Genomic DNA, 15,266 nt, shown 5'->3' on the forward strand with positions numbered 1-15,266 from the left:
ATAGCCTCGTGAATATCCAGGCCCCGTAATAACCTACCCCTAACCTTGCGCCCCCCTTAAAGGGAGCCCCTACGAATATACTTACCGAGTCGGTAATAGGTCCCCCGACCCCGGTAACCTTTACTCCCCCCTAGATTATAGTCCTATAGGAACTAAGCGAGCTATACCCGCCGCGTATTAAGCCCCTACTATACCCCGTAAAGTTTAGCGGAAGATAAATAGAGTACGTTACCTGGTTATAGTAGATACGTGATAAGCTCCTGCTAGATAAGCATTTATTTAATAACTAAGCCGAAATATAGTACTATATTAACTTATACTTAGAAGGGAGTGCCTAGTAAGTGGTATTAGCCTTTTACGCCGCTAGGGGGCCGGGAGGTACCCGCGACCTAGAGTCGTTCCTTACCTACCTAGACCGTATATATAAGGACTAGAACGAATAGCCTTACGCGGCCCTCGCGTTATATTGTTTTAAATAACGCGAGGAGTAAACCTTTTTATAGTTCCTACTAAAATTTAAAAAACAGATCGCTTAAATAGGTGGTAGCGAATAAGTAGATTCAGCGAAGATTACTTTCCTAGAGGGAGCCCTAAGCTAGAAGCTATATAGCGCCCTAGTTACCGCGAAGTTGCCCTACGACTATACGAGCTGGGTTATTAAGGTATAGAGTATCGCCTAGAAGCTAAAAGGACTACGCCTAATTAGCCGGAATACTTATATACCGAACCGAACCCGGAATTAAAAGACTAACGCCGATAAAGATATCGTGATAGGCGGGATTAACTAGGTCCGGCCCGATACGACTATAGACCGACCTTATAATAACCGGGAATACTAGGGTTATAGGAAAAAGGGATATATTCGTATAAACTATAAGTCCCGGGATAAGGGTAAGGCTAAGGGCGCCCGTATAGCGAAGGTATAGGCCGAGGATAGCGATATCGCTATAAGTTTAGACGGTTCGGATAACGAAGAGTCGGGAAAAGAATAGCTTTAACGCGAAAATAGGCGTTAAAGCCGATAGCCGCTTTATAGCAGGAGTAGGAGGCGTTTAAATACCTAGCTAGCGGCGACTTAGCTTTAATATTAATACGAGTAAATAAAAGATATATATATGCTTTTATAGATATAGGTTATAACTACTATACTACTATAAATAAACGCTTTACCTAAAGACTTTAGTTACTATTAGTCGATAAAAGGAGATAACTACTAAAAGGATTCTTAGATATATATAAGCCGGCTATTAACGCCGGGATCACCGTATTCGAGCTTAAGATTAGCGGCTATATATAATAAGTCTTCGCCTATATAATAAAAGGACTAGATTAGGATATATTCCTAGGAAAACCATGGCTAGAATATAATAATATTATATATTACGCGAAGAACCGTAGGTTATACCACGGAGTCGCTAATATTAACCTACGACTAGTAGGCGAGGAAGAACTAGCCGATATATAAGCTATCCGCGAAGTAAGGCTAGTCTCGGGATTAGTGTTTATAGCTATAATATAACGGATAAGAAAAGGATTAAAGGGAAAAGAAAAAGACGAGTTTAACGCCTTAATCCGGGCCGTTAGTATACGGGATATTAATAAGGCCCTCCGTAAAAAGGAACTAGTAGACCCTTAGGACTATATCCCTACGAATATACTATAAGAGTTTAGCGACCTTTTCGCGCCTAATAAGGCTAACGATTTACCCCCTTACCGACTAGGCCTTAACCACGAAATCACCTTAAAGCGAGGTCCTAATAGGCTTAAGCCAACCCTACTATAAGGGCCCCTTTACGGTATATCCAGGGAAGAGTTACTAGTGCTTTAGAAAACGCTTAATAACCTAATAGATAAGGGATTTATATAAGCTAGTAGCTCGGCGGCTACCGCGCCGGTCTTATTTATAAAGAAGCTAGGGGGCGGGCTACGCTTTTACTATAATTATAAAGCCCTAAACGCGATTACTTAGCGGGATCGCTACCCCCTCCCCCTAATTACTAAGACCCTATATAACCTAGCTAGCGCTAAGTAGTTTATAAAGCTTAATATAGTCGCCGCCTTTTATAAGATCTATATAGCTCCCGGGTATAAGAGTAAAACGGCCTTTAGAACACGCTTCGGCCTTTTTAAGTAGCTAGTATATCCCTTTAGACTAAGCGGCGCACCCGCTACCTTTTAACGCTATATTAACTAGACCTTATAGGAGTTCCTTAACGACTTTATTATAGCCTATATCAATAATATCCTAATCTACTTAAGTGGATCTTATAAGGATTATAAGGCGAAGGTCCGGCTAGTACTATATAGGCTTATAAACACCGGCCTAAATCTAGACCCGGCTAAGTATAAGTTTAGTATAATAACGGTAAAATACCTAGGCTTTATCGTTATAGTGGGTAAAGGAGTATCCTATAACCCTAAGAAATTAAAGGCTATCCGCGACTAGGAGGCCCCTACCTCTATAAAAGGAGTACGAAGCTTTTTAGGATTCGCGAACTATTACCGGATATTTATCTACGACTTTATAGGTATTATAGCCCCCCTTATAGTATTAACAAAAAAGGACTAGCTCTTTAGGTAGGGGACCAAAAAAGATACTGCCTTTAAGGAACTAAAACGACTTTTCTAGATAAAGCCTGTCCTATAGTTATAGAACCCGGACCGTAAGACTATATTAAAAACCGATTACTCGGGCTATATACTAAGTAGTATCTTATCCTAAGTAAATAAACTAGGATATCGCTATATAGTTATATATTACTCGCGTAAGCTTACCCTAGCGGAGTATAACTACCCTATCCATAATAACAAGGTACTAGTAATTATAAACTATATACTCGCCTAAAAAGCAGAACTAACTAGCTATAAGTAATTTATAATATTATCGGACTATAAGGCCCTTAAGTACTTTATAACTAAACGGTCCCTTACTAAAAGGCAAAGCCGCTAAGCCGGCGAACTAGCCTAGTTTAACTTTATACTAGAGTACCGGCGAGGTACTAAGAACTTTACGGCGGATACCCTCTCCTATCGCGAATAGGATATACCGAAGGATAGCTTAGACGACCAGGAATAAGGACGGGTAATCTAATTAATACCTAACTCCGTGTTCCTAAAAACGATCCCCGAGCCGATAATATAAAGGATATCCGTTAAGCGCGTGTTCGAAGTAAATAAAGACCTTTAGCGACTTTAGGATAAAACTATAAAGACCGACCCCTAGTACTAAGGGGTCCTCGCCGTGATTACCGCGAGAGCTCGTAGCTTTAACCCCTCCCTTAGACTATAACTATAAATCGCGGAATACTCTTTTAACCCCGCGGGATATATAACTTTCCGGGATTATCTCTAGGTCCTAAGCTCTAAAAAGGACTCGCCGCTAAAAGCACGCTTAGTATAAGCGATCTATAACTCCGCTATTAGCGGCTATATAGGCAGGGAGAATATAATCGCTATAATAGCCTAATAGTTTTTCTAGCCTAGTATAAATAAGGATATACGGAAGTTTATCTATAACTATAACCCTTATAACGGAGGTAATTAGTAGCGGAATATAAAGCGCGGACTATTAAAACCACTACCCGTACCGGAACGAATCTATAGCTACCTCGCGATAAACTTTATAACGGACCTGCTACTTATTAATAAGAGTAGGGCGCGTTACTTATAAGTAATTACGGACTAGCTAATAAAGTTAGTAACCTTAAAAGCTATAGAAATAATAAAAGCAGAAGCCTATACGGAACGCTTCCTAACCTATCACTTTAGGTTCTATAGTATACCCCTCTTAATCGTTAATAACCGGGGCTTAAATTAGACTAAGAGGTTCTAAAGATACTTTTATAAGCTTATAAAGATTAAGTAACGACTTAGTATAGCATATTACCCCTAAACTGATAAAGGGCCTAAAAGGCTAAACTAAGATATCTAGGCTTACCTCTATACCTTCGTATACTATTCCTAAGATAACTAGGGTCGCCTATTACCCGCCGCGTAGTTATCGCTTAATAGCAGGAAAAGCTTTATAACCTAGCCAAGCCCTTTCTTCTTAGAATACGGGTTCTATATTAACCTTATCTAAATCCACGACCTAACGCCCATATACCCGAAAAAAGCCGCCGCTTATAACCTACTAAGTCGCTTATAAGGAGCTATAGAATTCGTATAAGCAGCTATAGCCTCGAAGTAACTATAGGATAAGGAATCTATGAATAAACGGCGATTTCCGGCTAAACGCTTTAAGGTAAGAGACCTCGCCTAGCTTTCTATAGCTAACTATTCTACGCCTAGACCTTTAAAGAAGCTAAGCTAGCTATACTAAAAGTATAGGGTAATAAAAGTAATTAACTCTTATATCGTTAAGTTAGATATACCCTTAGGAATATATCCCCGCTTTTATATCGATATCCTAAAGTAAGCTAGCCGTGACCCCCTCCTTAGATAAGTCGTAACCGACCTATAGCCCGAACCGATCCGGGACGCTATCTATAATAATAAAGAGTAGGAGGTAGAAAGTATCTTATACGCACGGAATAAGCGGTAAGGTCGTGGCGTATAACGCGAAGTATTAGTGCGCTAGGCCGGATACGTAGAACCTACTTAGGAACTATTAGACGCCGTAAAGGATACTATAGCGTTAGATGTTTTCGAAGTAAAATACGGCCCGGCTAACACGAATAATAGGCCTTTATAAGACTATACTACGAAATATACGCGAAGATAAAAGGACCTAGATATAAGGGGAGGATAACCTCTAGTTATAAGTTAATTAAAGGGGGGGAATTTATTAGCCCCCTTACCGGTTCCTAAAAAGGCAGATAGCGCCTCCGTAAAGGACTTTAGTCGGCGGTATTACCGCCCTTATTACTATTATTACTATTGCCGGTAGTAGAGTTACTACCTCCTTAAAGGGCGGCGAGAATACCCTCTAGGAGGCGCGTTATCGTGGCGCCCTGGCCTTAAACCTCCTGGCGGAGGGCCTCTACCTCGCGGCGGAGACCCTCGCTATTATTAACGGGGGCGGAGGCGGAGGCGGCGTTAGTAGTGGTAAAGGCGGCGGCGGGGGGTTTCTTAGATAATAAGGCGTAGTAGTTACCGCGGGCTAACTTAAAAGCCTCGCGGAGCTAGACTAGAGTTAGCGGTGACCTAGTAAAAGGCTTAGGAACACTTATATTATTATTATCTAGATTATCGCGTATAGCGTGACCCGCGGCGGCTATAGGATAAATAAATTTAGCGGCGCCCGGGGGGAGCTAAAAAGGTTAGTTATAACCACTTAGCCTATAGATTATAGGGAACTTACTAGTCGGTATATATAAGATCCTATAATATACTTATAACACTTAGGTTTTTTTTAGGCGGCGCTAGGCCCGGACTAGTTATAACACGATTAGTTAAACTTTATTTTAATACCCGTTATACGATTAGCGTAGGGGCGATAGAAATTAGTATAATAATAGCCGGGGGGATAGGTTAGGCCGCGCGGTCGCTTACTAGGGATACTAGCCTGCCGGAGAGTTAGTAAGATCCTTATAGCGAAGTACTAGGCCTTATCACGAACCTCCTTTTTAGCCGGACGCTTACTAGTATTCGCTATAACGGCGAGGGCCTCCTTAGCTATACTATTAACCGATTAATAATATTCTTCTTTATTAGGGGCGGGGGGGGGGGATATAATATTACCGGTAACCGGCTACTCTTTAACGGTACCCTTATAGGCGTAACGGGCGCTATAGCAGGGAGCAGATATCTAGATATACTCTATTAGCCGTGATATAATAAGATTAATACGAGGACTTATCGGGAGACTTATAATAGTTAATTAAATAGTTAAAAGGATATTATTTATTAAATTAATAAAAAGACTACGAGTATAATACGATTATACCGCGAGTTAGCGGAGAATAGTATAGCCCTAAGCATAGAATAAGCGATAAAGCTTATTATTAACACGATATTATAGGCTTATAAAGGAAGAATTAACTATAAATAAAAAACCGGGCGGAACTATACTTATACTATAATATCAGACTACGGAATACGATAAAAGCCTATAAAGCTATTTATGATAATAGTTTACGAATAAAGAAGAAGGAGTAACTAGGCGTTTTTAATATAAAGGGCAGGCGCTCGGTATAACGCGGGACGTTAGCGACTTAGGAGCAAGGTCGCTATAAGCGCCGCGCGACTCGAGTATACCCGATATAAAGGAGGATACACGCCTCCCTCGCGACGCGTTTAGGAAAAACGGACTCGGCGCTTAGTTTTTACGGCCCCGGGGGGAGGAGGAGGGGGGTAATATCACGGGTTAACCCCTTAAAATATAGTTCCGGTATAAGGCCAGAACCGCTAATTAGCACGCGGATCCGACACTTAGACCTCGCGCTGCCCTTACCGCGGATTCGTATAAACCTAGTAAATCCTGCACTTCTCTATAGACCTTTTCCTTTCCTCTCCTTAATTCTAGCTAATATAATTATTCGGCCTTACTTAGTACGATTAACCTATAACTAGCCGCTTATAATTACTAGAACCTCCCGGTCTAGTTTTAGCCTTAGTTACTAATAATTAAAAGGGGTATATTATAGAACCTAAAATAATAGTTTAGGAAGTATTCCGCGTAGGCCTCCGCTTTTATTATTTTTATCGCTTTTAATATTACTAACTTTATTAGCCTATCCGTGATTACCTATAAGAACCTCCCCCCGCCCTTACTAGTAGGTAGTAGGTCCATTATAAAGTTTATCGTAAGGTGGCTATAAATTCGCTTTAGTATAAGTAGTAGTTTTAGTAGCCTATACTTTATATTCCGCTATTAATTACTCCTATTATACGGATTATAATTATAGATAAACTTCCGTATATCCTTATTTATACCGGGCTAGAAAAACTATTAGGCTATTATAGCGATTATATTCTCTTTACCCGGGTAGCCGCTAATAGCGGAGTCGTGGATCGCTTATACTAAGCGTCCTTTTAGCGGCGAGTCCTCTCCGGAGCTTAGAACCTAAAGGCGATCCTAGAAGGTTACGTATCCCGCGGGGTTAAGAGAATATTCCGTAATCTATAGTTATAGTCTAAAGGAGGGGTTAAAGCTATAAGCTCTCGCGGTAATTATAATAAGGACCCTTTAGTATTAGGGGTCGGTTTTTATAGTTTTATCCTAAAATCGCTAAAGGTCTTTATTTACTTTAAATACACGCTTAACGGATATCCTCTATATTATCGGCTCGGGGACCGTTTTCGGGAACGCGGAGTTAGGTATTAATTAGATTACTTATCCCGATTCCTGGTTATCCGAGCTATCCTTTAGGGCGTCCTATTCGCGATAAAAGAGGGTATCCGCTACGAAGTTCTTAGTACCTCGCCGGTACTCTAGTATAAAGTTAAACTAGGCTAGTTCGCCGGTCTAGTGGCTTTACTTTTCGGTAAAGGACTATTTAGTTATAAAGTACTTAAGGGCCTTATAATCTAATAGTATTATAAATTACTCGTAGCTAGTTAATTCTGCTTTCTAGGCGAGTATATAGCTTATAATTACTAATATCTCCTTATTATAGATAGGGTAGTTATACTCCGCCGGGGTAAGCTTATACGAATAATATATAACTATATAGCGATATCCTAGCTTATCTACCTAGGATAGGATACTACCTAGCGTATAGCCTAAGTAATCGGTTTCTAATATAGTTTACGGTCCGGGTTCTATAATTATAGGACGGGCTTTATCTAAAAGAGTCGTTTTAGTTCCTTAAAGGCGGCGTCTTCTTCGGTCCCCTACCTAAAGAGCCGGTCCTTTTTCGTTAATACTATAAGGGGTGCCGTGATACCCATAAAGTCATAGATAAATATCCGGTAATAGTTTACGAATCCTAAAAAGCTTTATACTCCTTTTATAAAGGTAGGGGCCTCCTAGTCGCGGATAGCCTTTAACTTCTTAGGGTTATAGGATACTCCTTTACTTATTATAATAATAAAGCCTAGGTATTTTACCATCGTTACGCTAAACTCGTACTTAGCCGGGTCTAGATTTAGGCTAGCGTCTACGAGCCTGCGTAGTACTAGCCGGACCTCCGCCTTATAGTCCTTATAAGATCCACTTAAGTAGATTAGGATATTATCGATATAGGCCGTGATAAAGTTATTAAGGAACTCTTATAAGGTCTAGTTAATATAGCGTTAGAAGGTGGCGGGTACGCTGCTTAGTCCGAAGGGGTATACTAGCTACTTAAAGAGACTAAACCGTGTTTTAAAGGCCGTTTTACTTTTATACCCGGGAGCTATACGGATCTTATAGAAAGCAGCGACTATATTAAGCTTTATAAACCACTTAGCGCTAGCTAGGTTATATAGGGTCTTAGTGATTAGGGGGAGGGGGTAATAATTCTATTAGGTAATCGTATTTAGGGCTTTATAATTATAGTAAAAGCGTAGCCCGCCCCCTGGCTTCTTCACGAATAAGACCGGCGCGGTAGCCGCTAAGCTACTAGCTTATATAAATCCCTTATCTATTAGGTTATTAAGCGTCTTCTAGAGCGCTAATAATTTTTCCCTTAATATACCGTAGAGGGGCCCTTATAGTAGGGTCGGCTTAAGCCTATTAGGACCTTATTTTAGGGTGATTTCGTGGTTAACGCCTAATCGGTAAGGGGGTAAAGCGTTAGCCTTATTAGACGCGAAAAGGTCGCTAAACTCTTATAGTATATTCGTAGGGATATAGTCCTAAGGGTTTACTAGTTCCTTTTTACGGAGGGCCTTATCGATATCCTGTATACTAACGGCCCGGATTAAGGCGTTAAACTTATCTTTTTCTTTTCCCTTTAATCCCCTTTTTATTTATCGTATTATAGCCGTAAATACCGATCCCGAGACTAGTATTACCTCGCGGATAGCTTATACGTCGGCTAGTTCTTCTTTGCCTACTAGTCGTAGGTTAATATCGGCGACTCTATAGTATAACCTATAATTCTTCGCGTAATATATAATATTATTATATTCTAGCTATGGTTTTCCTAGGAATATATCCTAATCTAGTCCTTTTATTATATAGGCGAGGACTCGTTATATATAGCCGCTAATCTTAAGCTTAAACACGGCGATCCTAACGCTAGTAGCCGGCTTAGATATATCCGAGAATCCTTTTAGTAGTCGTCTCCTTTTATCGACTAACGGTAACTAAAGTCTTTAGGTAAAGCGTTTATTTATAGTAGTATAGTAGTTATAACCCGTATCTATAAGAGTATATATATATCTTTTATTTACTCGCGTTAATATTAGGGCTAAGTCGCCGCTAGCTAGGTATTTAAACGCCTCCTACTCCCGCTATAAAGCGGCTATCGGCTTTAATACCCGTTTTTATATTAAAGCTATTCTTTTCCTAATTCTTTATTATCCGAACTATCTAAACTCGTGGCGATATCGCTATCCCCGGCCTGCACCTTTACTACGCGGGCGCCCTTAGCCTTACCCTTATCCTAGGATTTATAGTTTATACGGATATATCCCTTTATCCTATAACCCTAGCACTCCTGGTTTTTATAAGGTTAATTTATAATCGTATCGGGCCGGACCTAATTAATCCCGCCTATTATAACGTCTCTATTAGTATTAGTCTTTTAGTTCCGGGTTCGGTTCGGTATATAAGTATTCCGGCTAGTTAGGCGTAGGCCTTTTAGCCTCTAGGCGATACTCTAGACCTTAATAACCTAGCTTATATAGTCGTGGGGTAACTTCGTGGTAACTAGGGCGCTACGTAGCTTCTAGCTTAGGGCTCCTTTTAGGAAAGTAATCTTCGCCGAGTCTACCTACCCGCTATTACCTGCTTAGGCGATCTGTTTTTTAAATTTTAATAGGAACTACGAAAAGGTTTACTTTTTATATTATCTAAGGGAATATAACGCGAAGGCCGCGCGAGGCTATTTATTCTAGTCCTTATATATACGGTCTAGGTAGGTAAGGAACGACTCTAGGTCGCGGGTACCTCCCGGCCCCCCGGTAGCGTAAAAAGCTAACACTATTTACTAGGTACTCCTTTCTAAGTATAAGTTAATATAATACTATATTTCGCCTCGGTTATTAAATAAGTGTTTATCTAGTAGGAGCTTATCGCGTATCTACTATAACTAGGTAGCGTACTCTATTCGTTTTCCGCTAAACTTCGCGGGGTATAGTAGGGGCTTAGTGTATAGCGGACGTGGTTCGCTTAGCTCCTATAGGATTATAATCTAGGGGGGAGTAGAGGTCGCCGGGGTCGGAGGACCTGCTACCGACTCGGTAGGCGTGTTTATAGGGGCTCCCTCTAAGGGGGGCGCGAGGTTAGGGGTAGGTTATTATAGGGTCTAGATATTCGCGAGACCGTTCATAAATCGTTAGAGTAGCTTTTATTATTAAGTTATCTGTTCCTATAAGGGACCGAGTATTATATTAATAGCCTCGGTAATCCTTTTATCCGTTTACTTAGCTAGCTTAGCGGGGTTTATAGGACCGCCGCCGCCTAATAGCGCGTTCGTATCTAACTCTATACTAATATAGCGCGTGGGGTTCGCTAAATTCTAGCTATATAAGCGGCTGGTTATAGGGTAATCGTACTAAGTAAGGCCGAATAATTATATTAGCTAGAATTAAGGAAAGGAAAGGAAAAGGTCTATAGAGAAGTGCAGGATTTACTAGGTTTATACGAATCCGCGGTAAGGGCAGTATAAGGTCCGAGCGTTGGACCTACGTGCTAATTAGCGGTTCCGGCCTTATGCCGGAACTATACGTTTAAGGGGTTAACCCGTAATAACTTTATCGATACGTTATACCCTTACTAATAAATTTATAAGGAAAGCGACTTTAATATAATATTATCTAGCCTCGTGATAAGCCTACGCGCTATTCGCAGATATTCTAGGTCGGTTTTTTATATAATAAACGCACCGAATTAATCGCCCTTTACGGCGACCCTAATACACCGCGTAGAGGCATTACGGTAGCTATTATTAAGCGCACGCTTAAAGAAGCACTTCCTACGATATACGAACTGGGTAGTATATTCGTTTAAGATCACGCTGCCGTATATAAGGCGCGCCTTATTTAAAATTAGTTAATACCATAGGGTCTAGAGAATAAGGTTACTATCCTGGATTAGCCGCCGTATTCGCTTAATCTTAATCCTATCGAAAACCTATAGAAAATACTAAAAGAGAGGATCTATTTACGGAATCCTAGTCTAGTACGGATAGGCTCTACGATAACCTCGCACGAATTACTTTGCCGGGCCGCGGAGGAGGTATAGAACGATTTTAAAGAGGAGCTTCTATAGGCTCTAATTAAGTCGATGCCGCGAAGGGTTAAGGCTTATATCGCGGCTAGGGGGTGGTACCCAAAGTATTGAAAAGATACAACTAGATATTTCTTTTATACGGTCACTCCCCTTTATAAATCCGATTTTTCCGAAGTTTTAGAAGTAGTATTCGTAAAGTTATTTGTATTCGTATTCGAAGGGTCAAAATAAGGTTCTCGTGATGACATTGAGATATGGGTCGCCTAATCGCCACTTTTGCTTACTCACTATATATATAAACTAACGGATTATCCGAGCAGAAGAACTAGTCTATAGAAATTATCCTAAGATATTATACCTCTATTAGTGATATTCCGTGGCTAGATATTAAAGAAAGGCGAAGCAGTCACTATGCAGAACGGCTCCGCGTAGGGCCAAAACAAACAACCAACCAATAGGCTAGCCGAAGGGAGGGTCAGGCTCGTCACGGGTCCGTATCTAGAGCTAAAGGGTCCCGAGGAGACGGTCGCCGGGACTCTAGAAGGATCGGCAGTGGTCTGATCAGGGGAACGAATAGCATAGATAGGCAGGCGGGCCTACGGTCGGCTCTTCTGGATCGTCTAGATATCCGGAAAAGGAAGGATAATACAAATTATAATTATAATAGGTGATAGGTAACGATCGTGAAAGATCGGACAAAAAGCTAGCTAGATATAGTGGGTCTATTCCGAAGAATAGCCGCATACAAGACCAGATCTCTAGGACCGCGTATATGGTCACGTGATATCCATAACGTCCAGGCCCGGAACACGGGTCTGCCCCTCTACAATATTATTCTAGCGGTATAGCACGCCTTAAATTAAGTATATACCGAGACGCTTAACACCTCCCTAAACGAATTCCTCCTCGGATTCCGCCTATAGATAGTGGCAGACTTAACGGTTAGTATAGGTGCTTTATAAGTCTATAATAGAGAGTGGACCGAGTATATTAGGCAGCTATATCACTAACAGGCGGAATACCTGGCGACGATTACTATAGCCGATATAAAACGACGATACGATAGGATATAATGCCCGTATACCTTCGATAAAGGCGATTCTATATATCTTCGACTATACTAAGGATATAAGCTGCCGGGATAAGCTTATGATTCGAGAAAGTAGTTATAGCAGAGGGTCGGATCTTTTTAAGTGATTAGGGTGATTAATCTACTCGTATACGAGTTAGATTTCCTTTAGTCGTGGTGAGTCTATAGAGTGGTATCAATCGCGTAGCTGGGGACCCGTTTAGCCGGGAACGAATAAAGCCGGGACCTATAGTAGTAGACGGAGATAACAGCGAATAAAGGTCCCATAAGATTAAGAAGCTATAGAGACGGCGAGTAATAAAAATCAGGGGACGATTATAGACGGAATACCTAGTAAAATAGAAAGGCTGGCCGGTATAGTATAATAAATGGTATCCACGATAGCTATTAATAGAAAACGTAAGCGATATAGTATACGATTTGAAGAGGCGGAACCCGATTACTATAGCGGAATTAACAGGTTAAACGATAAACGATAACAAGGCAGAGGAAAGAATAGTTAGTGTTAGTAGATAAAGAAATTAGAGGTATATCGAGCTAGTGCTCCTATACGGCCGGCGCAGGGATAATAAAGAATATTATAAGATAAGCTTTAACGACGATAACTGATAAAGAAGACACCCACCTCTCCTTACTTTCGCTTATACCTTTACCCTTATTTCGCTTACCCTTTGTCTCTATTTCCGCTTAGCCCCCTTTCTTTTCCCTTATTCTCTTATCTTATTCTTATTTCTAGCCCCACTCCCTTATATAAACAGAAGTCAAGGAACGACTTATAAGAGCGTAAACGTAGTTATATCCCTCATAAGAAAACCTATTTAAACGTAGAAAGAACGCGAGACGGCTAGCCGCTTCCGGAAACGAAGGCGTAATCAGATATCCTTTACCTTACTTTCGATTTCCACTTACTAATACTCCGAATAGAATAGAGATATAACTATCTAGCCCGGAGACTTCGAATAGTAAACCTGTATCTTTACTTCTACTCTCTTCACGACCACGGAAGTTAGTCTTAAGCTTTTTACTCTTATAGTGGCGATAGTTAAGATTCCTCTTCTATATAAACGGACACGCAGACACACTTAGCTCTTAATGATTAACTAATATCCTATTATAGTGAAGAAAAGCAAAGACGCCGTTCCTGACCTAAAGGAACGTCGCTTTATTCGTAATAAGGCGGATAAGAGTATTAAGCTGCTTAGAAAGATTTCTAAATATCTGTATAAATACTACCGCTTATACGAGTCGTATCACGACGTGCTGCTATTTCTATCTATAGAATAGAGATGTATTAACTAGGATAGAAAAGCCACTATAACTTTCTATACTAGCTAGATAGTAGTGAGCGGTAGTAATAGAAAGAAGGCCGATAATTTTAACGATTTCGTCCTTAAGAATAACCTGAGCCTATACTTGCCGGAAGCCTAGTATGCCGTATACTATATTTAGACGAATAGCGTAAAGCGATAATTTAACGACTAGTAAGAGGTATGAGACGCTATAAATAGACGGATATAAGATAACGACTACCTGCTAGACGACGAGAATGCCCTATAACTATTCGAAAGGGCACTAGTCGACACAGAAATATTTAGATACTAGGAGGACCTAATATTTATTATAGACGCCTCGGATAATACCGTAGTAGGAGATAATAGATAATAGAATATGGATTATATGAACTTTATAATGTCTAGTAGTGATATCTATATATACGGCGATAATAACTTCGGCCTAGGCGATAACGATAACGCTAATAATCTAAACGAAACCACTATAGTAACTAGTATAGGTAATCTATAGATAGCGACCCTATTACCGATAACTAGTTAGTAGACGGACCCTGGCTAGTAGTAGGTCGTTACCTTATAGTTAAGCGTAGTATTATAGATAATTACTAGCACGGCCCTATAAATAATAGCCGACTTAGCTCTATAGCCCTCGGCTAGCGTAGCCACTTAATAGCCGGCGACTAGCCTATCTTAGGCATAGCTGGATAGTAACGATACTCGGGTAAAATAAATGTTTATAGATTAGTGGTTTATTATCGTAGGAGCCGAAGGGGTAATTAACTAGTATATAGCTGCTAAAGTGGATAACCTGCTAGGATCCATGTTTTTCGATTATATAGATCTCGTGGTTAGACTTAAGAATAAGCTAGTAATCGGAAAGTCGTCCATTAAACACTATATTATCGCCCTAGCGCTTAGAGATAGCGGAGTTATCGGATTAGACTAGCCGAATATAATAAGCCGCGAGGTGATTATGGATTAGATTATATAATAGCGGTAAAAGGGCGAAAATAATAGATAGCGGAAGCGGCTAGTATCCCTTAGCGATCTGCAGGAATTTATAGATATAAATCCTAGAAAGAAGAAGAAGACTATTAACGACCCTGACATTAAAACGATAGCCCCTATATAGACGACTATACCGGTAACGTAGTTGATAACGAATTTTGCTATAAAGGACGAACTAAAGGCTATAGACGTAAGATCGAATAATTATATTAAGCGTCTCGAGAGAATGATCGATGATAGAGATAAGGCGTTTAATAATAAATTCGTTTAATAGGTAAATAAATTCTAGAAAAAACTCGATTAGAGAGCCGATATTATATATAAAGGATAGGATAGATACTATGTTCGGATTGATTAGCTAGAGGGCGACGGCTAACGATAAAAAGCAGAACTATAGTAAATCGGTAAGAAAGTCGATAATAATTAGGCGGTTATAGAGGTAAGTATTAGAGTAATAGAAACTTAAATTACGGTAATATAAAAGGAGATCGCTTAGTTCAAGAAGGTTATAAAGACCTAAAAATAGCTAAAATCGGCTTATCTAAAGTCGACCTAGCCGACTATGCCTTAGCTATTACTATAAGCGCCGCGACTATAACCGCTATAAAAGAAG

This window comes from Sodiomyces alcalophilus (assembly GCF_042370955.1).
Source record: "Sodiomyces alcalophilus JCM 7366 unplaced genomic scaffold ACRALscaffold_3, whole genome shotgun sequence".
Classification (NCBI taxonomy): domain Eukaryota; kingdom Fungi; phylum Ascomycota; class Sordariomycetes; order Glomerellales; family Plectosphaerellaceae; genus Sodiomyces; species Sodiomyces alcalophilus.